Genomic DNA, 27,259 nt, shown 5'->3' with positions numbered 1-27,259 from the left:
ATCTGAGCCACAGCCACAGTCGCCTCCTGGTCTTGTTTTTGCTGACTATATAGAGCTTCTCCATCTTTGGCTGCAAAGAATATAATAATCTGATTTTGGTATTGACCATCTGGTGATGTTTATGTGTAGAGTCATCTCTTGTGTTGTTGGAAGAGGGTGTTTGCTATGACAAATGTGTTCTCTTGGCAAAACTCTGTTATCCTTTGACCTGCTTCATTTTGTACTCCAAGAGCAAATTCGCCTGTTACTCCAGGTATCTCTTGACTTTCCACTTTTGCATTCCAGTCCCCTATAATGAAAAGAACATCTTTTTGGGGTGTTAGTTCTGGAAGGTCTTGTAGGTCTTCATAGAACTGTTCAAATTCAGCTTCTTCAGCATTACAGGTCAGGGCATAGACTTGGATTACTGTGATATTGAATGATTTGCCTTGGAAATGAACAGAGATCATTCTGTTATTTTTGAGATTGCATCAAAGTACTACATTTGGACTCTTTTGTTGATTATGATGGGTACTCCATTTCTTCTAAGGGATTCTTGCCCACAGTCGTAGATATAATGGTCATCTGAGTTAAGTTCATCCATTCAAATCCATTTTAGTTCACTGATTCCTAAAATGTCAATGTTCACTCTTACCATCTCCTGTTTGATCACTTCCGATTTGCCTTGATTCATGGACCTCACATTTCAGGTTCCTATGCAATATTGCTCTTTACAGCATCGGATTTTACTTCCATCACATCCACAACTGGGTGTTCTTTTTGCTTTGGCTCCATCTGTTCATTCTTTCTGGAATTATTTCTCCATTCTTCTCCAGTAGCATACTGGGCACCTACTGACCTGGGGAGTTCATCTTTCAGTATCCTATCTTTTTGCCTTTTCATGCTATTCATGGGGTTCTCAAAGCAAGAATACTGAAGTGGTTTGCCATTCCCTTCTCCAATGGACCATGTTTTGTCAGAACTTTCTGCTATGACCCCTCCGTCTTGGTAGGCCCTACACAGCATGGCTCACAGTTTCATTGAATTAGACAAAGCTGTGATCCATGGGATCAGTTTGGTTGGTTTTCTGTGATTGTGGTTTTCATTCTGTCTGCCCTCTGATGGATAAGATTATGAGGCTTATGGAAGCTTCCTGATGGGAGAGATTGACTGAGGGGAAACTGGGTCTTGTTCTGATGGGTGGGGCCATGTTCAGTAAATCTTTAATCCAATTTTCTGTTGATGGGTGGGGCTGTGTTCCCTCCCTGTTGCTTGACCTGTGGTCCGAATATGGTGGAGGTAATGAGGATAATGGTGACCTCTTTCAAAATGTCCCATGCATGCCCTGTTGCATTCAGTGCCCCCGACCCTGCAGCAGGTCACTGTCAACCCACGCCTCCTCTGGAGACTCTTGGACACTCATGGGCATATCTGGTTTAGTTTCTTGAGGGGTCACTGCTCTTATCTCCTGGGTCCTAGTGCACACAAGGTTTTGTTTGTGCCCTGCAGGAGTCTGTTTCCTCAGTCCTGTGTAAGTTCTGGTGGTTCTATGGTAGGGCTAATGGAGACTTCTTCCAAGAGCACTTATGCTATACCCAGGTCTGCTGGACCCAGAGCCCCTGTCCCTGCGGCAGGCCACTGCTGACCCATACCTCCACAGGAGACACTCAGACACAGCTCTGGCTCAGTCTCTGTGGGTTGGGTGTGCCTTTTGTGCCTTTCCCAGGCCTGAGCAGCTCAGGTGACCAGGTTCTTGGGGAACTGTCTCAGATGAGCTGTGTCTTAATCACCTCCCCGGTTCCGGCTGCTCAGTTTCCTGGGTGCACTGGCAGAGCGCTGTCTCAGGTGTGCTGTATGTCTCCTCTGGGGAGCTCATCTCAGGCTGTGAACCTCCTGGTGGATGTCAAGCATCCAGGCTCTCAGGAAGATGTGGTTAGCATCTGGGAGCCTGCTCACAGTTTGGTGGAGGATGTCATCTCTGGGGGTGAGATTGCAGCAGCCCCTTGCCTCTGGCTCTGGCTCCTGCTTCTCTGCCTCTGGGCAGGGAGGGGCCGGTACACAGCCAGCTAGCTCTCCTTTGGTATTCGCTCACTCCTTTGTTCTGTGAGTGGGCCAGGCTGTGCATTAGGTTGTTAGGTTAGAGACTTTCGTGGGAAAGTTCTCTTTTCAGCAGTTGCGATTAGAGTGTATTCTGTGGTTTTTTTTTTTTTTTTTTTCCCTCCCAATTATGTTGTCTTCTGAGATTCCAACATTCCCCACAGACCCGCCTGTGAAAGGGTTTCCTACTGTGTGGAAACTTCTCCTCCTTCACGACTCCCTTCCCAGGACAGGTCTCCATCCCTAACTCCTTTGTCTCTCCTTTTGCCTTTTACATTTTGTCCCCTTTTGAAGAGACCAGCTGCCTTTCTGGGTGCCTGGTGTCCTCCACCAGTGTTCAGAAGTTGTTTTGTGGAAGTTGTTCAGCATTCAAAAGACCTTTTGAAGAATTTGTTGGGGAGAAAGTGGTTTCCCCATCCTGTTCCTCTGCCATCTTGGCACCTTATGGCAGAAAGCAAAGAAGAATTAAAGAGCCTCTTGATAAAAGTCAAAGAGGAGAGTGAAAAAGTTGGATTAAAACTCAACATTCAGAAAACTAAGATCATGGCATCCAGTCCCATCACTTCATGGCAAATAGATGGGGAAACAATGGAAACTGTGAGAGACTTTATTTTCTTGGGCTCCAAGATCACTGCAGATGGTGACTGCAGCCATGAAACTAAAGACACTTGCTCATTGGAAGAAAAGCTATGACCAACCTAGACAGCGTATTAAAAAGCAGAGAAATTACTTTAGCAACAAAGGTACACCTAGTCAAAGCTATGGTTTTTCCAGTAGTCACGTATGGATATGAGAGTTGGACTGTAAAGAAAGCTGAGTGCCAAAGAATTTATGCTTTTGAACTGTGGTGTTGGACTCTTGAGAGTCCCTTGGACTGCAGGCAGATCCAACCAGTCCATCCTGAAGGAAATCAGTCTTGAATATTCATTGGAAGGACTGATACTGAAGCTGAAACTCCAATAGTTTGGTCACCTGATGTGAAGAACTGATTCATTTGAAAAGACTCTGATGCTGGGAAAGATTGAAGATGGGAGGAGAAGGGGACAACAGAGGATGAGACGGTTGGATGACATCACTGACACGATGGACATGAGTTTGTATAGGCTCCAGGGTTTGGTGATGGACAGGGAAGCCTGGAGTGCTGCAGACCATAGGGTCACAAAGAGTAGGACACAACTGAGTGACTGAACTGAACTGAAATCTATGTCACTTGAGTCTTCCATTTACTGACTCTGTGTCCAGGGTCAAGATAGCCAACAGCCAAGACTCACCTAAAAATGGGCACAGAAGTAATACCTCAAGGCTGCGTGTATGGAAGATGAGCACCATGCAATTAATGTTACCTATTATTATTAACAGAGAATAATTGCAAAATGCAGGGATATCCCTATCTTGCCTTGTTCTGAACCAAGCAAAAGATATTGGTGCCTAATATAGTCTGAAGGATTGGCCAGAATTATTCAGATTTCTCTCTTAGGAGAGATGTCTAAGGACCTGTAAGAAGACTGATGGGACACAGTAGCCCATGGGATCTCATTCACTAGAGAGCAAGCTCCCAGAGTATGGGATTAGACTTTTTGTACCCCACAAATATCAGCAGTCACAGTCGCCAGCACAGAGCCTGGCATACAGCTAGTTGCATGGTAAATGTTTTGCAAGGATGAGAAAAGAAATCTTTTGACTGTGAAAGGACAAATTGGAATGAAAAATATGAAGCTTAATTCCTCCTATTGAAAATAAGGGAGGATATTTCCTTTTCTTTCCTTTTTGTCAGAATACTGACCACTGGAGTTTAAAAATGCCACTACATTTACTGTCTTTTTCAACGTATCTTTTTAGAAACTACAAAAGCCTTTTGTTAACATTAGGACCTAGGAATATCTCTCTAAAGGACCTGGCAGCCATCTCCTGGAAATGTAAATATTTAGGGAGGGAGTCCCCTTACCTCCTAGTATCTGTGGGGAGGTAGGAGCCTTATTTTGGTGGGGCCTTGCTTCATATCCTTTTCTATCAAAAGATACAAATATTTTGTTTCCTCTCCATACTCCTTTTGGATAAAGTCAAGCTAATGCAGACAGTTACTCCAATTATGAGGTAAAGCCAGAATGAATGAGGAGTGACCAGTAATGCTGTCCAGTCCTCAGTTGTTCAGTTGTTCAGTCATGTCCGACTCTTTGTGACCTCATGAACTGTAGCATGCCAGGCTTCCCTGTCCTTCACTATCTCCTAGAGTTTGCTCAAATTCGTGTCCATTGAGTTGATGATGGACATCCAGCCATCTCTTCCCCTATCATCCCCTTCTCCTCCTGCCTTCAATCTTTCCTAGCACCAAGTCCTCTTGAGTGAGTGAGTGAGTGAAGTCATTTAGTCGTGTCCGGCTCTTTGCAGCCCCATGGACTGACTAGGTTCCTCTGTCCATGGGATGTTCCAGGCAAGAATACTGGAGTGGGTTGCCATATCCTTCTCCAGGAGATCTTCCCAACCCAGGGATTGAACCCAGGTCTCCCGCATTGTATGCAGATGTTTTACCATCTGAGCCACCAGGGAAGTCATCTTACTTGAAGAATAATTATTGTTGACCTTGAAAATACATATGCGATGGGATGTATCTGCTTGGCTGTATCAAAGGGTGAGATTTCTTTCTGTCTGCTATCTCAGCGAATTGTCTGTGACGCATATCACACTCTGGTTTATTGTTTATTTAATAACAAGGGCATGTTCTTTCTCTACTTATTACCTTTGTGAAGAGGAATTCTGGGTTGGGAAAAGCTTCTTTTTAAATTATATTTACCCAATACTTGCTAAACAGAACATCATGTTTCCCAATCTAAATGGATACAAAGAATGGCCTGCAGGATTTCATATCAACCTCATTTTGCGAGGCTGTGTATCACACAATAAACTGTGGTTTTTTTTAGCATCTTTCATTCAGAAGCTGCCATGGGTTTTACTATTGAAGTGGGAATAGACAGCCCTGGAGTTCTTGGCCCTTCCATCTGAAATATATACAAACTCAATTTCATACCTAGTTTAATAAATCTGTTGAACAGATTGAATGGGATGCACTGAGAAGGTGTGAACCATCCTTCTAAGGATCTCTACTCCTTCTAAGGAGGTGAGATTTTTCAAGACTAATAATGGCAGTTTAAGTGCTAATTTAAGTGCTATTTCCTTATTTAACTATAAACATTATATAGTTAGACATGCCTATTTCTTTTGAAATTTAACTTGGTTATTCTGTAATTAAGATTTAAGATTTTTAACTGACTGACTCACTAATAAAGATTATCCCCATTCTGCCATACAAAGAAAATCCCAGTTCACTAATCATAAATTCTCATTGGCCTCTGGCTAGAGTTGCCCTCATTATTTGCAAGTTTTCTAGAAATTAAAAAATGCTTGGCAGTTAGTATGGGGATTCCCAGAGCTTTTCTAAATTGTGGGGGATATCAGGAATGCTCTGCTAGGTACAGTAAGACTTGAGACTGCTTACACAAAGCAATTAAGCAAGTGAAGACGCTGAGGTGAAAGGAAAATGTATAGTTTTTAAAACAAAGGGAGTCTTTTTTTTTTTAGCCAAGAGGGAAACAAGGTGAGCCAGGACTACTAAGCGTAAAATGGAGTCTTGCTTGGAATCCTGGATGAGAAAAGGCCATTATATAAAAAACTAAGGAAGTCTGAATAAAGTATGCACTTTTACGGATGCATTATTACTAATGCATCAGTAGTAGTCCATTAATTGTAGTGTAATTAAATGTGCCATTCTAGCGTTAGATGGTAATAATAAGAGAGACAGTGTGAGGTACAAGGAACACCTTGTCAGGGAGGGAGGAAAATTTAGACAAAGATCCTAGGTGAAAATCCTAAAACATCTTTTTATTTTAATTAAAGTATAGTTGATTTACAATACTACAATACTTTCAGGTATAAAATGCAGTGATTCAGTCTCTTTAAAGATTATTATTAGATTACTGACTACATTCCCTGTGCTGCAATTACACCCCTGTGATTTATTTATTTTTTTATTGAAGGATAATTGCTTTACATAATTTTGCTGTTTTCTGTCAAACCTCAACATTCATCAGCCATAAGTATACATATGCTGCTGCTGCTGCTAAATCACCTCAGTCGTGTCTGACTCTGTGCGACCCCATAGACGGCAGCCCATCAGGCTCCCCTGTCCCTGGGATTCTCCAGGCAAGAACACTGGAGTGGGTTGCCATTTCCTTCTCCAATAAGTATACATATATCCCCTCCCTTTTGAACCTCCCTCCCATCCCCTCCCCATGCTACCCCTCTAGGTTGATACAGAGCCCCTGTCTTATAACCGGTAGTTTTTACCTCTTAATCTCTTATGTCTATTTTGCGCAACCCGCACATGCCCATCTGGCACCACTTATTTTGTCTCTGTATCTGATAATCTGCTTTGTTATACTTGTTGTTTTGTTTTTTAGATTCCACATATAAGGGAAAATATATTCACTTATATTCAGCATTTGTCTTTGTCTGACTTATTTCACTTAGCATAAGTCCATCCATGTTGATTTATTTCATCCATATCCGACTTATAATCATTCTGCTAGGTCCATCAGTATTGTTGCAAATAATATTATTTCATTCTTTTTTATGGCTAACATCCCATTGTATATATATCACATCTTTCTCTCTTTATCTGTCAGTGAGTACTTAGATTGATTCCACATATCAGCTACTGTAAATAATGCTGCAATGAACTCTGGAGTGCATACATCTTTTTGAATTAGTGTTTTAATGTCTGTGGGGATATACTAAGGAGTGGAATTGCTAGATCAGATGGTAATTGTACTTTTGTTTTTTGAGGAAACTTCATACTGTTTTCCATATTAATTGTACTAATTTATATCCCCATCAACAGTGTACAAGGGTTCTCTCTTCTCCATGTCCTTGTCAAACTTCTTATTCCATGTCTTTTTGATAATAGCCATTATCAAATGTGAGATGGTACCTCATTGCAGTTTTGATAGTCATCTCCCTGATGATTAGTGATGTCAAGCATCTTTTCATGTGCCTGTTGGACATCTGTGTATCTTCTGTGGAAAAATGTCTATTCAGCCCATTTAAAAAATTGGATTATTTGTTTTCTCTGATATTAAGTTGCATGAGTTCTTTATATATTTTGGATATTTACCCCTCATCAGGCATATTATTTGCAAGTATTTTCTCCCATTTAGTAACTTGCCTTTTCTTTTTGCTGATGGTTCCTTCACTGTGCAAAAGATTTTTAGCTTGATTTGGTTCTGTTTGTTTATTTGCTTTTGTTTCCCTTGCCTGAGAAGATGAATTTAAAATATATATGTATATATATAAGTTGCTGAGACCAATGTCACAGAGAATATTACCTATATTTTCTTCTAGAAGTTTCATGGTTTCAAGTCTTACATTTAAGTCTTTAATCTATTCTGAGTTTATTTTTATGGTATGAGAAAATGGTCTAATCTCATTCTTTTAAATGTAGCTATCCATTTTCCCAATACCACTTATTGAAGAGAATGTCTTTTCTGAATTGTATATTCTTACCTCCTTTGTTATATATTAATTGGCTATATGTGCATGAGCTTATTTCTTGGTTTTATTCTGTTCTATTGATATATAGAACAGAATATTTTTGTTCCAGTTACATACTATTTTAATTGCTATATCTTTGTTCTATAGTTTGACATCAGGGAGTATGACATTTTCTGTTTTGTTCTTTTTCATGATTTATTTTTATAATTAGGATCTTCTGTGGTTCCATACAAATTTTAGAATCCGTTCTTCTAGTTTGGTGAAAAATATCACAGGTAGTTTGAGAGTGATCGCATTGAATCTTTGTCTGGCTTTCCTATCAGGGTAATGCCAAACATGTAGAACAAATTTGGTGGTTTTCTTTCCTCTTCAATTTTTCATAATAGCTTGAAAGAAATAGATATTCATTTTTCTTTAAATGTTTGGTACAATTCCCCTTTGAAGCTATTTTGTCCTGGATTTTGGTTTGTTGAAACTTTTTTTTTTTTTTTTTTTGGTACTACCGATTAAATTTTATTACTAATAATGATCTGTTCAGATTTTCTATTTCTTCCTGATTCAGTCTTGGACAACCTAGGAATTTCTCCTAGCTTGTCCAAGTGCTTAGCAATAATTATTAATCGTATTTTCTTATGACTCCTTGTACTTCTGTAATGTCAGTCTTTTAAATTAATTTATTTTAATTGGAGGATAACTACTTTAAAATATTGTGATGGTTTTTGCCATTCATCAACATGAATTGGCCACAGATATACGTGTGTCCCCTCCCATCCTGAATCCCCCTCCTGCCTCCCTCCCCATGTGATAATCAGTTTTACCTTCTCTTTCATGTGTAATTTTATTTATTTGAGTCCCTATTTTTTCTTGATGAGTCTGGCTACAGGTTTACTAATATTTATCTTTTGATAAAACAAGCTCTTAATTTGATTGGTCATCTCTCTTATATTTTAGTCTCTATTTTACTTATTTCTTCTCTAAATTGTATTATCCCCCTCCTTCTACAAATTTTGGGCTTGGTTGTTCTACTTTTTATAATTCCTTTAGCTGTAAACATAGGCTGTTTATTTGAAATTTTTGAAACTGTTTCTTGAGGTAGGCCTGATTTATTATGAACTTCTCTCCTAGAATTACTTTTGCTGCATCCCATAGAGTTTTGTTTCTATTTTCATTTCTCTCAAGGAATTTTTAAATTTCCTCCTTGATTTCTTCAATGATTCATTTTTTTGTCTTGATTTGTTTAGTAGCCTATTGTTTGGTCTCCACATGTTTGCATTTTTTCTTTTTCCTTCTGTAATAGATTTCTATTCTATGCTGCTGTAGCTTCTGTGTGTCCATGTGTGGAAATGAGCTCAGGGTCTTCCTAGAATGCATTCTTTATTCCCTCTTCACCTGAAAAATATCTTTTTTGTCCTTATATCCCTAGGCTCAGAATAGTGCATACTGAATGAAAATCTGCTTAATATTCTCCCTTTTTCCTCTCCTCCTAGACTCTATTTTCTATTCCTTTCCACATATACATCTCATGCTGTTGATAAAAATCCATGCTTCTTGGTTGACCCTGCTCAGGTTTTGAAAAGAATAAAGCACAGAACATAGCTATACCAACAACTTTGGCTCTTATTTTCTTATAGTTTAAAGAAAATGAAAGCTAAATTGGTGTGAACATGAATGTACAAAGATTTGGGCTTCCACGGTGCAATATGACTGACCCGGTGAGGTGGGGGAGGGGGAGGGGGGCGGGGGGAGGGGAGCCCCGAGGGGCTCTCGCTTCTGGCCCCAAGCGCCCAGCCATGCGTCGGCCAGGCGTGACCCGCTCCAGGGACAGTGCCAGCTGGGGAGTTTGGGGCGGTACACCTGTCAAACGGTAACGCAGGTGTCCTAAAGCGAGCTCGGGGAGGACAGAAACCTCCCATGGAGCAGAAGGGCAAAAGCTCGCTTGATCTTGATTTTTAGTACGAATACGGACCGTGAAAGCAGGGCCTCACAATCCTTCTGATCTTTGGGGTTTTAAGCAGGAGGTGTCACAAAATTTACCACAGGGATAACTGGCTTGTGGGGGCCAAGCATTCATAGTGACGTCACTTTTTGATCCTTTGATGTCGGCTCTTCCTATCATTGTGAAGCAGAATTCACCAGGCATTGGAGTGTTCACCCACTAATACAGAACGTGAGCTGGGTTTAGACCATAGTGAGACAGGTTAGTTTTACCCTACTGATGATGTGTTGTTGCCATGGTAATCCTGCTCAGTGGGAGAGGAACCGCAGGTTCAGACATTTGGTGTATGTGCTTGGCTGAGGAGCCAATGGGGCGAAGCTACCATCTGTGAGATTATGACTGAAAGCCTCTAAATCAGAATCCTGCCCAGGCGGAACAATAAGATGAATGGATAAGAAAGCTGTGGTACATATACACAATGGAGTATTACTCAGGCATTAAAAAGAGTACATTTGAATCAGTTCTAATGAGGTGGATGAAACTGGAGCCTATTATACAGAGTGAAGTAAGCCAGAAAGAAAAACACCAATACAGTATACTAACGCATATATATGGAATTTAGAAAGATGGTAATGATAACCCTGTATGCGAGACAGCAAAAGAGACACAGATGTATAGAACAGTCTTTTGGACTCTGTGGGAGAGGGAGAGGGTGGGATGATTTGGGGGAATGTCATGGAAACATGTATAGTATCATATAAGAAATGAATCCAGTCCAGGTTCGATACAGGATCCTTGGGGCTGGTGCACTGGGATGACCTGGAGGGATGGTATGGGGAGGGAGGTGGTAGGGGGGTTCAGGATGGGGAACATGTATATGCCTGTGGCGGATTCATGTTGATGTTTGGCAGAACCAATACAATATTGTAAAGTAATTAGCCTCCAATTAAAATAAATTTAAATTAAAAAAAAAAAAGAAAGAAAGACTGTGTGAAAAAAAAAGTGTTAGTTGTTAAGTTGTGTACAATTATTTGCGACCCCATGGACTGTAGGCTCCTCTGTCTATGAGATTCTCCAGGCAAGAATACTGGAGTGTATTGCCACATTGCATTAAAAATAAAATGTTATCTACATGATGGTAAGTCCCTTTAATAAAACTATTAATATCAGGAAGTAGTTCACCCTGTGCCTTGTATTGGGCCCTTAAGTCTAAGCAAGGACAAAGTAGATAGCCTACCAATGTGTATCTCAGGGTAAAACAAACACAGAATTTTGGATGTAGAAAGGATCTTAGAGATTACTTACTTCAGTGTCTTCATTTTATGTGTGAGTAAACTAAAGTCCAAGGAGATTATCTTGTTTATCAAAAATCCCCCCAATTTTACATTTATATGTCACTTTGTCCCATAAAGAGTATGAGGAAAGATTAAAGTAGAATGAAAAAAGAATATATAGACAATGGTCTTTTTGTTAGCAGAATTTACTGCAATGATTCAATTATTGAGATTAGCTTCTCAAGGGGGAACTTCACAGAAGTACTAAGTTTTATAAATATGATAGACAGCAGGCTGGTTTGCTCAAATATGGAGCATTGCCGATTACAACTTCAGAGTGTGAAGAGGGTTCCCTCTAAAAATTACTCTACCAACTGAACTTTGAGATTTCTTTAATGGGCCACATCAATTTTATCCCATAATTAGGGGCTTAAAGGACAAATATTTATACCTATGACTAATTCATAATTCATGTTGATGTATAGCTGAAACCAATACAATATTGTAAAGCAATTATTCTTCAATTAAAAATAAGTAAATTAAAAATACATATATCTTTGGAATGATTCTTTTTGTCTTTCCCTCTTTGAAAGGTTCATCAAGTGGTAGAGGGAAGCCGAATAACAAAGATGGCCAGTGGGGAATCCAGAGATCACTAGAGGAATAAGCATTTAAATAAGCTGGGAATAGAGGGACAAATCTGCTTTTTGCAGGGGCCAAATTGTTAAGAGATCTGATTTCAGGCTACCCAGGAGCACAGTGAGAGACAGAACTAATGACTGGCTGACTAGTTTAAGCAAGCACTTTGGTGGCAGGCATGTTTGGTATTATAACTGGTGTAAGTTTTGTACCTTTAGGAAAATCAATTAAATTTTCTTAGCCTTAGTTTCATAATTTATAAAATGTGAATAATTTCACAGAATAGGAAAGGTATTCAAATTAACAAACTATGAATGCATAAAATTTGCAAACCCATAGCAAATGCTAAATACATAAAATATGAACTTTTTTTGCCTTTCCCCTTTTCCATTCCTGCTTCCTGTTTCAAGTCTGGATGCAAAAACCTCAAGGACACATCATATTTCTAAATAGTCACTGGATGTAGGGTGAATAAGATCCAAAAGTGCATGACTGGGAAGGAAGGGAGAAAGTGAGAAAGTTCTCTACTCTTGATAACATGGTAAAGGGGTGAGAGGGGAGAGAACCAGCTGAGGACTGGCCAGAGAACAGTTTGACCTCAGCTAGAAGGACATTGTGGCCTGGGTCTGTTTGGAGGTCAGTCCATCTCCTCTGGATAACTTTGGAAATTATAGAGCATCTTTTCTTTCTGACAGCGTGCTTTTCAGTGATTACTTTACAGATGAGGAAGCTAAAATTCAGAGAAAGGAAGAAAGAAAGTGTTTGTTGAACATCTATTCTTTTCTAGGCTCATAGCTATTTCTTATGTAATGCCATTTAATCTTTACAAATCCACACAAGAGATACAAAACTCATGTGTATTATCACAGATGTGGAATTGGAGGCTCAGAAAGGATATGCTATGCTATGCTAAGTCACTTCAGTCGTGTCCGACTGTGTGTGACCCCATAGACGGCAGCCCCCAGGCTCCCCTGTCCCTGGGATTCTCCAGGCAAGAACAATGGAGTGGGCTGCCATTTCCTCTAATTTGTCAGGAAAGCCAGGATTTGAAACCAGGTGCTCAGACTCAAATACTTTGTGGCATTCTCACTTGGCCTAGAATGCTTGACAGAGTCTTCTGATGCTAGGCTTAGGAAAGCAACACCATATGCCAAGGTCACTTCCTCCCACTGAGGTGTACTGATGCTCTTTAATAAACACTATTAAGTTAGAAAATCCTAGAGATTTTAAAGGTATAAAATTTTAAAACAAATCCTGAACATTAATACTGGAGTATAGAATCTTAGCCAACTACTTTACATATTCAAGCATGCTCCTGCATAAAGAAATTGGTGCCACCACAGCCTGATGTTCATAAATAACAGTTCCTGAAAAAATTTTTTTTCAAAACTGGTTTTGTACTTGAAGTGATTTAAATGTTGTACTTTGAATTCACTGCAGCAAGAACATATTTTAGAATTCCTAAAAGCTGAACAGAGTGGAAGTGTATCTATAACATGAGCATAATCACAGTCATAATATCTGTTTAAAATAAAACACTGAAAAGAGTTAAAATGTTCTCTCCAAGCCAAACTCAAAGAATTTCAACATAAAATAGATGGTAAAAGTACAGTTAATGTTGCTTGCTGAGACCCATTCTTTAGGAGTTCAGAACCTCTGAAAAGCTTTTGGTTATTATTTTTTCAGTGCTCAGGAAACCAGCCTTTTGAGATAGAGCTCGTCTTACCCTCTCACACAATAACTGCACTGCCCTGGTTTTGATTTGTAAATATTCTACCTGAGTGTACTTCTTGTCTTACCAAGTTTGAAAACTTTTAGATGGCAAGGTGTGGTGTGTCCCAATGACATTTGATTTACTGCTATGCAGATGGTGGGTGTTTAAAAACAACAACAATGCATCATATTGTTGTTAGAGAGATTTTAGACAAAGTGACCAGAAGTGGAAATATATATGAAAATACTCAGAAAGAAAACTCTATGAAGAATTCATTTTACTAGTTTCTCCTTTCATTTTTTAAAAATAGGGAACCAGAACTAAACTCCGAAGAACCATGAAGTCAGTAACTAGAAGTTATTTGGAAAAGTCTGATCACACACAGTTTGTACAGGAAGGCACCTCTGAGACTGCTGAATTCAAGCCATTATACAAGGCATTACATGAAGCCTAGAAACATGAAGAGATGAGTTCAAGGCCACAGGATTTATTGGTAACCCAATGGAAAGGAACAACGAGGACTTCTGAATCCAAGTTAATTTCCTACTGTAAGAGTTAATCTAAACTCTACTGTCTTTCTAGGAAAAATAAAAGCTTATGGTTCCTTTAGAAGTGTTTGAAGAAGTCTCTAAAATGCAAGAAGTTTTTCTAGATCTCTTGTCCATGTGGTCACAAGAGTTGGACATGACTGAGTGAGTAACAGTGTTGGCAGAAGAGGGACAATATATTTCTTAGAAGAAATGTTCTTGATGTGAACAGAAATCCAATTTCTCCCCACTTGCATATTAAAGAGGGAGCTCACTGGCTCATTTAACCAAATTATGTGGGTGATCTGACCCAGAGACTCAAACACCCTTAGGATCTGTCTTTCTACATCTTTCATCTTTGCTCTTTCGGATGCTAGTCTTATTCTCTGAGGCTAATTGTCTCTGTGAGGCTGGCATCAAAGTGTCAGGTAGCTCTAGGCTTCATCTTTCCTGCTTCCTAACTACAGAGGAAACAGAATTCCTCTCTGCCAGTATATAATGAGGAACATTCTGGAGGAAAATGTGGATGGATTCTGCTAAGAACAAATAATCATCTCTGGACTAATCACTGTGGTTGAGAGGGTGGTTCTTGAACAACTTCAACTGTAATTATGTGCCAGGAAGCAGCAGGCTAGTAAGACTGACGCTCATCTCAAACTCACATTTGGGATATGAGAGATGCAGGTTCCCTAAGGACCTAGGAGTGATGTTACCTGAGGGGGGAGGAAAGGGGTGTGGGCAGTCAAACAGCAGGTGCTGAATGAGAAGTTGGATTCGCTGAAGACTTATTCTGACCCTAGAGAATATTAGTTGTTGCTCTTTAGTTGCTCAGTCGTGTCCAACTCTTTGCGACTCCATGCACTGTAGCACACCAGGCTTCTCTGTCCATAAGCTTCCCCAGGCAAGAATACTGAAGTGGATAGCCATTTCCTACTTGAGAGGGTCTTCCCAACCTGGGGATTGAACCCTCATCTCCTGCATTGGCAGGTGGGTTCTTTACTGCTGAGCCACCAGGAAAGCCCAGAGTATATATTAGGCAAGTAGCAATCTTTTTTTTTTTTTTTTTTTTAAGTCTTGTCACCTAGAGTTTCTTTCCTTTTATGGAAGCATGTATACAGGTATCTTATGAATCTTGGTGGGAGGCATAAGCTATTTTCTACTACCTGTTTTCTAGAGAATTTGAAAATGCCAAATACTTGATTTCCTGCCCTGCTTTGAAACTAAGGTATAGGAACATGACCTAGACTCAGCCAATGTCTTGGGTTTTTAGTCAGGGAATAGTGATCCCCGTATTGAGTTTACAGGCAATAGCAGCTACAGTATCCAGTCCAGGGGAAGCAGCAAACACAATGAATACAAGCTTGGTAGCCAGTACTCAGGAGTAGGAACAGTGATGTCCTAACAGGACCAGAATTGTAGGTTGAATTGGAAGGTGATCAGGCCTGTTACCCATCTTGGTATGTTCCTGAGCATTTCTGAACCTGGTTCTCTAGCCCTCTTGGTGATATTATAAACTCCCAGAAACTCTACTACAAATCAGTTCTCAGCTTAATCTATCTAGAACTAGTTTCTGTGGCTCACAACTACAATTAAAAAAAAAAAATCATGTAATTCAGTATCCCAACACCAAAAAACCCTGGAAGCATCCTGTATTGTTGAGAAACTTAATATCTCTCTTCTTTGAGGAGTTTTGGTTAACAACTTGCTTACATTAAGTGTAGATTATATTTAATATGAATGTTACTTATGTCAATTCATATCAAATAATTTCAAAATCATATCTATTAGTCTATGCAATCCACAGGGCATTATATAGGCATTATCACTGTTAAACACATGGAGTCCAATATTTCTCGTGGATTTCATTATCAGGATGACCTCAGGGTCATCATAACCTCTATTTTTCTCTTTTAGTTCTACTAATTCATTGATATGAATAAGTAGTCCACGTTCAACTTTCAGCTGCCATCTCATCTGTGACAGAAAAAAAGTAACCTAGACTCAGCCAATGTCCTAAGTCCCAACTCCCCAAAAACAACTGAAAGGAAAATCATCAAGGAGAAACACTAAAACTTCAGTGATAAATTGTTAATATAGAGTCAGTGTTCAATTTAAATAAGATAATATTTTCCTTAGGCAGATATAGTGGTGACAGAGCTGTGTATCTTAAATTGCCACAAACAAAAATGAAGATTATAAGCTGTCTTTAATATGACAGCATGAACTTCCAGTCTTTTTTTTTTACAGTTTTAAGTGGAAAGTAAGATTTAGACAGGCCTTGCTGAGGAATGACAGGAAATTGTTTCTAAGGCTAAATACATGTAGGACGTGAAAATATCCTACATGTCACCAAAGGATTTATTAATTTATCTTCTCTCCAGCCTTTGTTTGTTTGGAAAAAGAATACTCACACTCATGGTTGCCACGGGTAGATGTCATTGACCCCTGCGAGTGGCTCTTGTTAATCTGCCCCAAGTATCTACACGTGCTGGTTGGCCCAGTGCTGTTGAGGACACTTTCCCAGTCAACGGGATGATGCGTGACTGCTTACTGCCACCTAGCAGATTATGAACCATATGTGTGTTTGGTGGTTGGCTCATTTTGTGGACATTAACTAGTTTAGGCATTTCTGTCTTTTCTAGGGCAGCAGCAAATGTAAAAAGAGTGGCTATCTAACTTTACAATAATGACACAGTTAAATAAAGGCTGTTCTTCAGAGAAGTAGGTCTTAACTTGGAATTTATCAGGAGCTATCAAATCACTACAAACTGTCCAGACTAGGAACTTCAAATCATTTTTCACCATGGGAGAACACACAATGATTGCCTTTTACAAATATTTGCTGCCAGCTTCTTCTCTTCTGCTCTATTCCTATTTTACTGGAAGCTAATCACCTTCCAGAAGGTATGACAGATATCTTTGAGCCTCAAGAATACCAGTGAAATATTAACTTTGAATATTTTGTCCTAATGGCTTCTAAATAAGTATTACTTAAGACAGCACCATTCAGACAGTTTGCTGAGAAGTACCTAGGACAATAATTTTGCTTATAAAACATAATCAAGATAATGAACAGAAACTAGCAATGAATCAAGTGCAGACTCTTGATGACAGAAACTTAGCCAAGTCATTCAAAAAAAAAAAAAAAAAACTCAAGAAACATGATTGTCATTTCCATCCACATAACTAGACATGTTCTGTTATGGTCCAAATTACAAGCATGAAATTCACTCTACAACCTAGGGGATTTTAGAGCACTTAGATGAATCACAAGTGACATATAGAAGCTCATTAAAGAAGGTGAAGTTATATGTACCAGGGGGCTGGCTGGAAATCGGAGCATTTTAAAAAAGGCTTTAGGGGTCAAGCATACAGTGGAGGATGCTCTTCATGTTCCTTAGAAAAAATCCATTTGTTTTCACCACTTCTCAGATAACATGGTGCTTGAGTATTGGCCATTACTGCAAGTTGTTGCTGTGTGTGTGTTAGGAGCAGGGATTGGTGGTGGAGGGTGGAGGGTGGTGACTTGACTGACTCTGATTGGCAGACAATCAAAGCCACTGGGAAGAAAGATAGTACAGCCTGCTGCAGCCCAACTTCAAGGTAAGAGTTGAAGTTGTGGGAGCAAGGACAGCCTATGGTGGCTCCTAAGCTATGGAAGTGATGCCTATGAAATGAGCTCTGAATGGCACATTATTTCCTGTGTGCACCCCAATCTATTTTCTGCCTGACTAAGCTTATAAAACTCTGCATAAATTCTCCCTCTCAGCTTGTTCTATAATCCTGTGAACACATTGTCTTCCTGTTCATTCCTTCAGCCAGCAAGCACCAGCTGTTCGGTCCTGGAAACATTTTATATTAAAGGGGGAAAAAAAAAGAAGATGATCAAAAAGCTGTAAAAACTGCAAAATCTTAAGATATGCAGACGTTTTAGGGTGGTGAATATTTGACCTGCATAAAAAAAAAATGATTAGGCGTCCATCAATCATTATACTGCTGAACAGTCTGCTGAGATGGTTTTATCTAGACACTTCTGAGCTGTCTTGGTTCTGCACAGTCTGTAAACTAATCCAGTTTTGTTTGTTATGTGCTAAAGAAAGGATAAACTCTGAGCTTAAAAATATGAACAAAGATAGAATTATTTTTACATAGCATTCATGCCTTTTTTCATGTAAAAATGCCACAGCTTATTATCTCTATTTTTCAGCTTCAAAAGAATGTGGAAGTCACTTAATAATGTCTCTTTAATTACTTAAATGCACACTTCATGCTTCAAATACACAGGATGGCTAGTTGTTATAATTAGAAGTTATACAAAGACATAGTCTACATAAATTGCAGCTAATTACTTAACTAAAATGCTAGTATTTTGCCATCCTACACAGAAGATATTCAATAATACGTAATTTAAACAATAGATCAAAGTGGAAGATGCAGTGCTTAAAATGTGAGATTTTCTTTAAAAGTATAGGTGGCTGTTATTGGGAAATGAATAAATCCTGTTTCTGTTCAGATACTTAATTCAGGATATATCTGAAAAACACAACTCATATCTACACACCAAATAGTTTGAAGAGAAAATTTATATACAGTCTGTTGGTCATGTCTTCCTATTCATTATATTGATACTTTTTAGGGGGGATTTAAAACCAATCAAATAGATGAGAATATAACATGGGCTGTAATTTTTTTCCCCAAAAAACTAGATAGTAGGCTTTGCAGAACATGGGGTCTCTTTTACAACATGCAAGTGACTTCGTAGTTGTAGTGGGAAAGGAGCCACAGGTGCACATAGAGTGTGGGCCTGGCTATGTTTAAAAAAATAAAAGAGACTGTTTTTAAAAATTGGTGGGCTACAGGCCAGAGTTTGCCACCCCCTGTTCTAGACCAAGCATCTAATGACCTGGAAAGCAACACTAGTCATTATTGCTCTCCTCAAGACAGTTTGGGTTTTTGCTTCCTTTCAGCATCTGAGGTCTAGCACCCCATCCCCAGGGACCTGCTTCTAGGGAATGAAGCCTTACTGCTTCAAGGCAGCAATGGAAGAAATAGGTAACTTCTCTTCCGTGCCTTCAGAATGATAGTAACTGTACTATCCTTGGAAGACTGAAAAAAGGTCACTCAAACTATTTTCTGTAAGGCTTAATTTTCCCATGGAACTCTATCTGAGAAGTGAAAGAATGGATGTTTTATCAAATATCTGAATCACTAAATATACACTTTTGGTTTGTGGCCCTTGGGGTATGGATATGGAGATCATGTCAATGGAGGCCCTGGAGAGTAAGACCTCAGCGCAACCTGCGTCTGCTGTTTCAGTCCAACTTCAAGATAGCATTTCAAGTTGCAGGAGTAAGGACAGACAGCCTGTTTGAAGACAGGGTGAAATGAATATAAATACGTGTCTTTCACCTTTGCTTCACAGATTAAACATCTCGTTAGATTTAAAAGACATAGTAAGTCTTATCCTTATCCATCAGAGGTAGAGAGAATGAAAACCACGATTATAGAAAACTAAACAAACTGATCAAAAGGACCACAGCCTTATCTAACTCAAAAAAACTTTGAGCCATGCCGTGTAGGGCCATCCAAGATGGACGGGTCATAGTACAGAGTTCTGACAAAATGTGGTCCATTGGAGGAGGGAATGGCAAACCACTTCAGTATTCTTGCTTTGAGAACCCATGAACAGTATGAAAAGGCAAAAAGATATGACACTGAAAGATGAACTCCCCAGGTTGGTAGGTACCCAATATGCTACTGTAGAAGAGTGGAGAAATAACTAAAAGACCGTGATGCTAGGAAAAAATTGAAGGCAGGAGGACAAGGGGACAACAGAGGATGAGATGGTTGGATGGCATCACTGACTCAATGGACATGAGTTTGAGCAAGCTCTGGGAGTTGGTGATGGACAGGGAAGCATGGCATGCTACAGTCCATAGGGTCCCAAAGAGTTGGACATGACTGAGTGACTGAAATGACTGAACTAATTAAATATAAAAGACATCACTCCAAGATGGAGCTTATGGGATACAAGGGTACTTTTAAAAAGTGATAATATTATATTGACATAAAAGTTTCCAATGCTTATCTGCTGGTAGCTATGACTATGATGTTTTGGTTTTTCCAGTAGTCATGTATGGATGTGAGAGACGGACCATAAAGAAAGCTGAGCGGCGAAGAATTGATGCTTTTAAACTGTGGTGTTGGAAAAGACTCTTGAGAGTCCCTTGGACTGCAAGGAGATTAAACCAGTCAGTTCTAAAGGAAATCAGTCCTAAATATTCATTGGAAGGATTCATGCTGAACCTGAAGCTCCAATACTTTAGCTACCTGATGTAAAGAACTGACTCATTGGAACAGACTCTGATGCTGGGAAAGACTGAAAGCAGGAGGAGAAGGGGATGACAGAGGATAATATGGTTGGATGGCATCACCAACTGGATGGACGTGAGTTTGAGTAAGCTCTAGGAGTTGGTGATGGACAGGGAAGCCTTGCATGCTGCAGTCCATGGGGCTGCAAAAAATCAGACATGACTGAGCAACTGAACTGAACTGATTACTATGATGAATGTGTATTTGGGAAACATTCCTGTATCACTTTTCATTTTGATCTAGAAGGTGACAAGCTGTGATATAAAGTTTTACAACATGAAGGCAACCATACTGAGCTAGGAAGAGAAGACACAGATTCCTGCCTTGCTTAGCTCCATCAGTGGACACCTATGCTTACTCGTGCAATTCAAACTAAGTTTTGGTTTCCCTCCTTATCTTCAAAAGCTATAAAACATATTGTCCTGCCACAGGAGGGAGGCATAAGTGATATACTACATTTGAAAAGCCCTCCCTTTCGCATTAATCCTGGAGGTAAAGCTGTATTCAATATATCGATGTAAACATAGGGACCTAATACTGAGAAGTATATTAGTATAATAGTTTCATTTTAGAGAGGAAAGCAGTAAAGTGCAAAAGTGTTAAGTTATGCAGTTAACAGAAAACAATGGGCCCGAACTTAAACCTTTTCTTCAAGTTCAAAAGGACTTCTCCCTTTTCCAAATTTGCTACATAGTCTCCTAGCACTAAAAGGAGATGTGTTCCCTGATTCTAATCACCAAGGATAAAGTGCTTATCATTCAAAAATACTAAAACAAAAATTAGAACATCTACATGGAATTTATTTATAGGCACAGTTTTCAACATAGAAGACCCAATATTCAGATTTCCAACTAGGAATTTTTTCACCCTAGCATATTGTCACCTAAGTGGGACTTCCCTGGTGGCTCAGAGGGTGAAGAAACCGCATGCAATGTGGGAGACCTGGGTTTGATTCCTGGGTCAGGAAGATCCAATGGAGAAGGGAATAGCTACCCACTCCAGTATTCTTGCCTAGAGAATTCCAAGGATAGAGGAGCCTGGTGGGCTGCAGTACATGGGGGTGCAAAATTTGGACACAATTGGATGACTAACACATTTACTTTCACTACTATCTCCTAGCTATCAAGGTCATTCTTGGTACGTATTCAATATTTAACAAATATAAAGGGATAATATATAAAAATATTATGAAATTATATTTTTACTTTATGAGACTTAATAATTTCATAGTTTTATTTGTTTTTGAGCATCAAGGGGATTTATTTAAAATAAGAACTACTTTATTAAAAGGAATGATTTCAAATTGCCCAACATGCATTGCCTGAAATGCTTCATTATGCAGTACATCATGTTTATTCAGGTGAAAGTATACAGAATATTGCATATCTCTAAATACATTGATCTAAATGCAAATGCAGTTAAGTGTAAAATCCAACCTTGGTGTCATTTGGTTTTACATTCTGCCATCAAAATTTAGAAGTATTCTTTCATTTCTTAACATAGAAATCCAGAAATCAATGGCAATTTTTGGAAAAACTGGTAAAAATAGAACATTTGAAATTTATATGCCCAATCCATTTAGAAAACTTTTTATGCAAGTATAAAATATAAATTAATGTTTAGGTTGTAACATGGTTATTAGGGGGAAAATAAAAATTTGCTTTTAGAGACCATGGTTATAGAGAATGTAAAGTTAAGAGAAGGCCAAGTGACTTCAAGTCTTTATTTCATTTAGTTGTAGGACTGACGAAGGTGTTTTCTATCAAATTCATTTAAACCAAATTGTTTTGGGGCAAACTGTACACAGGCACTCAAAAGGTCATGGATCTTCTCTCTCTTCTATTTCTACCTAATCACACTTACGTATTCCGGATCTCATTGCTCTATGGCCACAAAGCAATGTCACAATGAATCTAAGATAAACATACCAAATTTGCCTTCTAGACAAGTGAAATAAATACACCTATCACATTTTATAAATAAGAATACTGAAATCCAGTAAAGCAGATTTACTTATCTATGACTCTAGACTGAATTCAAGATCAGAACCTATGCCTCTGGAGTTCAAACCCACTGTCCACTGGAATATAGTGGACACATAGAACCAAGCTGTAAAAGAGTCAGTGGCTCTGTGTGGGTAACTTTACACTTCCTTTGGAAGTTGCATTAGAAATTTCATGCCACTGGAGGCATATGCATCCTCATGGCACTACAAAATAATCATATTAGGCAGAATGAACATTGTAAAGGATAAGTTCATTCTAGCCAATTGGTTGAGTTTGACTGTCATCTTTCACTGTCTATAGCAAATCATTTTACTTATTGAAAATTTATGTCTAACTTTCTTATGTAATGAGCTTAGTGTCCCTTGCAGCAATTTTAGATAGTAGATAGCATTTTCCAACTGCAAAAGAAAATGTAGTATTAAAAATTATTTCCTACTTTTTAAGAGAGCAGATATTAAAAGTTCTTATTATTGGTAAATATAGATATTATGGAGATCAGAATAGAGTTTCCCTAAAAACCTAAAAAAATAGAACTACCATATGATCTAGCAATCCCATTTCTGAGCATATCCAGGGAAAACCATTCAAAAATATACATGCACCCCAGAATTTATGACAGTGCTATTTACAATAGCCAAGACATGGAAGCAACATAAATGTCCATGGATAGAGGAATGGATAAGAAGATATGATATGTATATACAATGAACTATCACTCAGTCATAAAAAAGAATGAAATAATGCCATTTGTAGCAACATGGATGGAGCTAGAGATTATCATACTAAGTGGTGTGAGTCAGAGACAAGTTCATATGACATCACTTACATGGAATCTAAAAAAATGATACAGATGAGCTTATTTATGAAATAGAAAGAGACTCACAGACTTTGAAAACAGACTTGTGGTTGCCAAAGGGGAAAGGTGATGGGAAAAATGGATTGGGAGTTTGGGATTAACATATACACACTACTGTATATAAAATGGATAATCAACAGGACCTACTGTATAGCACAGGGAACTTTGCTCAGTAATCTTTAATAATCTATAGGGAAAAGAATCTGAAAAAGAAGGGATATATGATATATGTAAAACTGAATCACTTTGCTGTGATCACCTGAACCCAACATACCATTGTAAATGAACTATAATCTATTCAGTTCAGTTATCACAAAAAAGAAAAATCACCAAAAATGTTCTCATTTTATAGACAAATGGTAATTCTGGGAGGAGATGGATGTGTTAATTAACTTGATGATATTCATTTCACAATGTACATATTCATTAATCGTCACATGGGACACCCTGTGTGATTAGTCACTCAGTTGTATCCGACTTTTTGCAACCCCATGGACTGCAGCCTGCCAGGCTCCTCTATCCATGGGGATTCTTCAGGCAAGAATATTGGAGTGAATTGCCATGCCCTCCTCTAGGGGATTGTCCCAACCCAGGGATCAAACCCTGGTCTCCTACATTGCAGATAGATTCTTTACCAGCTGAGCCACCAGGGAAGCCCAAGAACACTGGAGTGGGTTGCCTATCCCTTCTCCAGGGGATCTTCCCAATCCAGGAATTAAACCAGGATCTCCCACATTGCAGGCAGATTCTTTACCAGCTGAGCTACCAGGGAAGCCCTTGGACACCTTAAAATATGTATATATATATATATACATATTTTAAATTTGCCTATATACCTTGATAATGATGACAATATAAAAGTATTTTCTATAGAATGATGTTTTATATCTTAGGTATATGTGTACAGCCTAAACATACTGATTTTTTTTTTCCTGAAGAATAGTAACATGTATTTGGTTGAACATTTTGCAAAGTGTTTGAATACTTACTGGCAATTTCATAATGCTTGACATAATAGTAAAGCAAAGTGGTTCAGATCATGGGATCTCATCACAGAAGGCTAGAGATTAAATTCTGTTTTTCCATTTAAAATTGTGCATGCTTAGGGCTATTAAGAGAAAATATTTATGAAATTCTAATCCTTGTATTATTCATACAAGTGCTGAGGAAATGCTGTGTGTGAAAGCCACTCGATTGTGTCTGACTCTTTGTGACTCCATGGACTATAGCCCACCAGACTTCTCTGTCCATGGGATTCTCAAGGCAAGAATACTAGAGTGGGTGGCCATACCCTCTTCCAGGGTATCTTCCCAACCCAGGGATGGAACCCAGGGATGGAACCCAGGTCTCCCGCATTGCAGGTGGATTCTTTACTGTCTGAACCACCAGGGAAGATAGTCACATTGGGGATTAGAATTTTAATATGTGATTTTTGGAAGGACACAAACATTCAGTCTATGATGATAATAACAAATGTAATGGTGCTGATGATGTTGATGATGATAATTGATAATGTTCATGCTACACAACTAATTCATCGTATTTGAATCAATGGGTTTAAGGTTGATGTGTTTGGAATGTCCTAAATACCGTGATTACAGAAAAAAAGGAAAATGCATATGCAAAATTAGCTTGGGTTCTATTGGGAACAAAAATTGGAGGCTATGAAAAATGTTGATTAATGAAGTAGGTTTATTGGAAGATTGGTTCTATAAAGTAATTCTAATGTATTCATGGTCTAATCAGTTATTATGGGTTGAAGCCAAGATCTAACTATTAGCTAGATAATTTTTATAAAGTACATGAGATCAGAAAGGATGCTCTGTTAATTTCCTTATTAAAAGATCTATATTACTCATAAAGTGAAGGACCAATTTGGTAATATTATAAGCAAAAAAGTACATTTTTTTTTCTTTTTCTTTCCCCCTTTAAGGTAAAAGTCAAACAAGAACAACAATAATTAAAGCTACCAGTTAATGTAGTGTGTACCCAGTACAAGAGGCAAACGTCCCAGATATCACGTGAGGCATTTAGACACAACCTCTCACTTAATTCTCACTTCAATCCTATGAGAGAAGTTGTCATTATCTCAATTTTACATAATGGAAAATAAGGCTCAGAGGAATTCCATCATGTTCCTATTGTCATGAAGCTAATAAATTAGGTATTCAACTCAATATATCGACTTAGGTATTCATTACACCTTACAAAACTATAAAGATTTTAGCCAAAGTGCATATGAAAGTATATGAGGTCTCTTTGGGAACCTTCCAGTTTTTGGATGCCATTCAGCAAGTGCTTCTATCTGAATAAACACAAAACTGAACTATTAGATGTAAAATTATTATGGTTTTCACTAGCTGTTGCTTGTGATCCCTCCTGCCCTTAGGGCTTCATGGCTTGCTAGATCTCATACCTAAATGCAAGTCCATGGAAAGATTCTTTGCTGTGGATGAGAGCATATAAAGCCAGGGCTCTGATGGTTACTCCTGATGTTTTCTTATCCTTTCATCCAGGAGTTTGCATGAAGTATGCTCCAAATCTATTTGGAATTTGGTTCTATTTGCTGTTGAGATATGGAGATATTTGAAAGAATTGTTCTTCACTGAAAGAGCACTGGAACCACTATATAAATATGGGAACATAATTTTAAGGTAATGCAGTATTAGGCATGAAGAACTCGCAATCCGGACTCAGTGAATATTTCATTTGGAACCCATTATGTGTGTGTGAGAAGTCATGTATTCATTATTACATTTTAGTTAATTTAAACATACATTTACTGATTACATGAATGTGTATGGCATTGTTGTGTGAACTTGAAACTCAAAGGTAAATAACAGGAAAAGGCATAGACCTAAAGCCCGGACAGGAAGGAAAACTGGTAATTTCAAGGCTCTGTTTTATGCGCTTTGCTAGAATGGTGCAAGGGAGTGCAAAGGAGATTGGTGAAAATGTCCTGAAAGAGATGATTACTGAACTAAATTCTGATACATAAGTAGGATCAGGAGGATGCATATACTCAAATATAATCAGCTTCAACTATCAATCAAAACATAGAAATATTAAAGAGTTGATAATATCAAGTATTTTCAGGGGTTCAGTCTTGTCACACATTGCTGGTGACAGTGGACATTACTGCATCCATGGTGAATAACAGTTTGGTAATATCCAGTAAAATTACTAATGCAAATATGTGATAGTAATCTTTCCCCGGTATACATTTAGAGAAATGTTCACTTGAATATTTAAGAAAATATGTACAACTTTTCTTGGGGATGTAAACTGGTAGAGCCACTATGAGGAAGAGTATAGAGGTTCCTTAAAAATCTAAAAAATAGAGTTACCATACTATACTGCAACCCTACTCTTGGGTGTATATACGGAGAAATCCATACCATACTATACTGCAACCCTACTCTTGGGTGTATATACGGAGAAATCCATACCATACTATACTGCAACCCTACTCTTGGGTGTATATACGGAGAAATCCATACCATACTATACTGCAACCCTACTCTTGGGTGTATATACGGAGAAATCCATACCATACTATACTGCAACCCTACTCTTGGGTGTATATACGGAGAAATCCATAGTTTGAAAAGATACATGCACCCCAATGTTCTTGTTGGCACTATTTGCAATAGCCAAGACATGGAAGCAAATTAAGTGTCCATTGGCAGATGAATGGATAAAGAAGATGTGGCATGTACACAGAATGGAATACTACTCAGTCATGAAAAATAAAAGAATCCTGTGGGCAGCAACATGGATGGACCTAGAGATTCTCATAGTAAGTGAAGTAAGTCAGAAAAAGACATAATATTTCCTTGTATGTAAAATCTTAAAAAATAATATAAATGGATTTATTTACAAAACAGAAATAGACTCAAATACATAGAAAACAGACTTAAGGTTTCCTAAGGGGATAGCAGAGTGTAGGGGAAGAGATAAATTAGGAGTTTTGGATTAACATATTAACATAATTATGTATAAAATAAACAACAAGGACCTACTGTATATTACAGGGAAATATACTCAGTATCCTTTAACAAGCCATAATGGAAAAGAATCTGAAAAAGTATAAATATACCTGAATCAATTTACTGTACACATGAAACTAACACAGCATTGTAAATAATTTGTAAATTAACTATATTCCAATTAAAAAAATGCTTAAAAAAGAATATATATGAAGATATTCATTACAGCGTCATTTATAAGACTTCCAAATCAGAAGCAAAATCAGAATTCATCAGTAAATGGATAAATCCATATGTGGAACACAATACCAAACTTCAAAGTGATG

The 27,259-nt window shown here is 38.3% G+C and overlaps 1 protein-coding gene and 1 pseudogene across 2 annotated transcripts in view; one reads left to right on the top strand and one right to left on the bottom strand.

Moving 5' to 3' along the window:
• The window catches only part of PTPRD (protein tyrosine phosphatase receptor type D), a 2,533,682-nt gene that overhangs the window by 759,763 nt on the left and 1,746,660 nt on the right, over positions 1-27,259 (bottom strand). The gene's annotated exons all lie outside the window — the stretch shown is intronic.
• On the top strand, positions 9,247-10,169 carry LOC147366906 (28S ribosomal RNA; annotated as a pseudogene; the record flags this gene model as incomplete).

Source organism: Bos grunniens, chromosome 8 (genome assembly GCF_055505025.1).
Source record: "Bos grunniens cultivar Pamir isolate PY7600 chromosome 8, Bosgru_T2T1.0, whole genome shotgun sequence".
NCBI classification, from domain to species: Eukaryota; Metazoa; Chordata; class Mammalia; order Artiodactyla; family Bovidae; genus Bos; species Bos grunniens.
The sequence above is the reverse complement of the archived record's forward strand: the minus strand, read 5'-3'. Positions and strand labels throughout refer to the sequence as shown.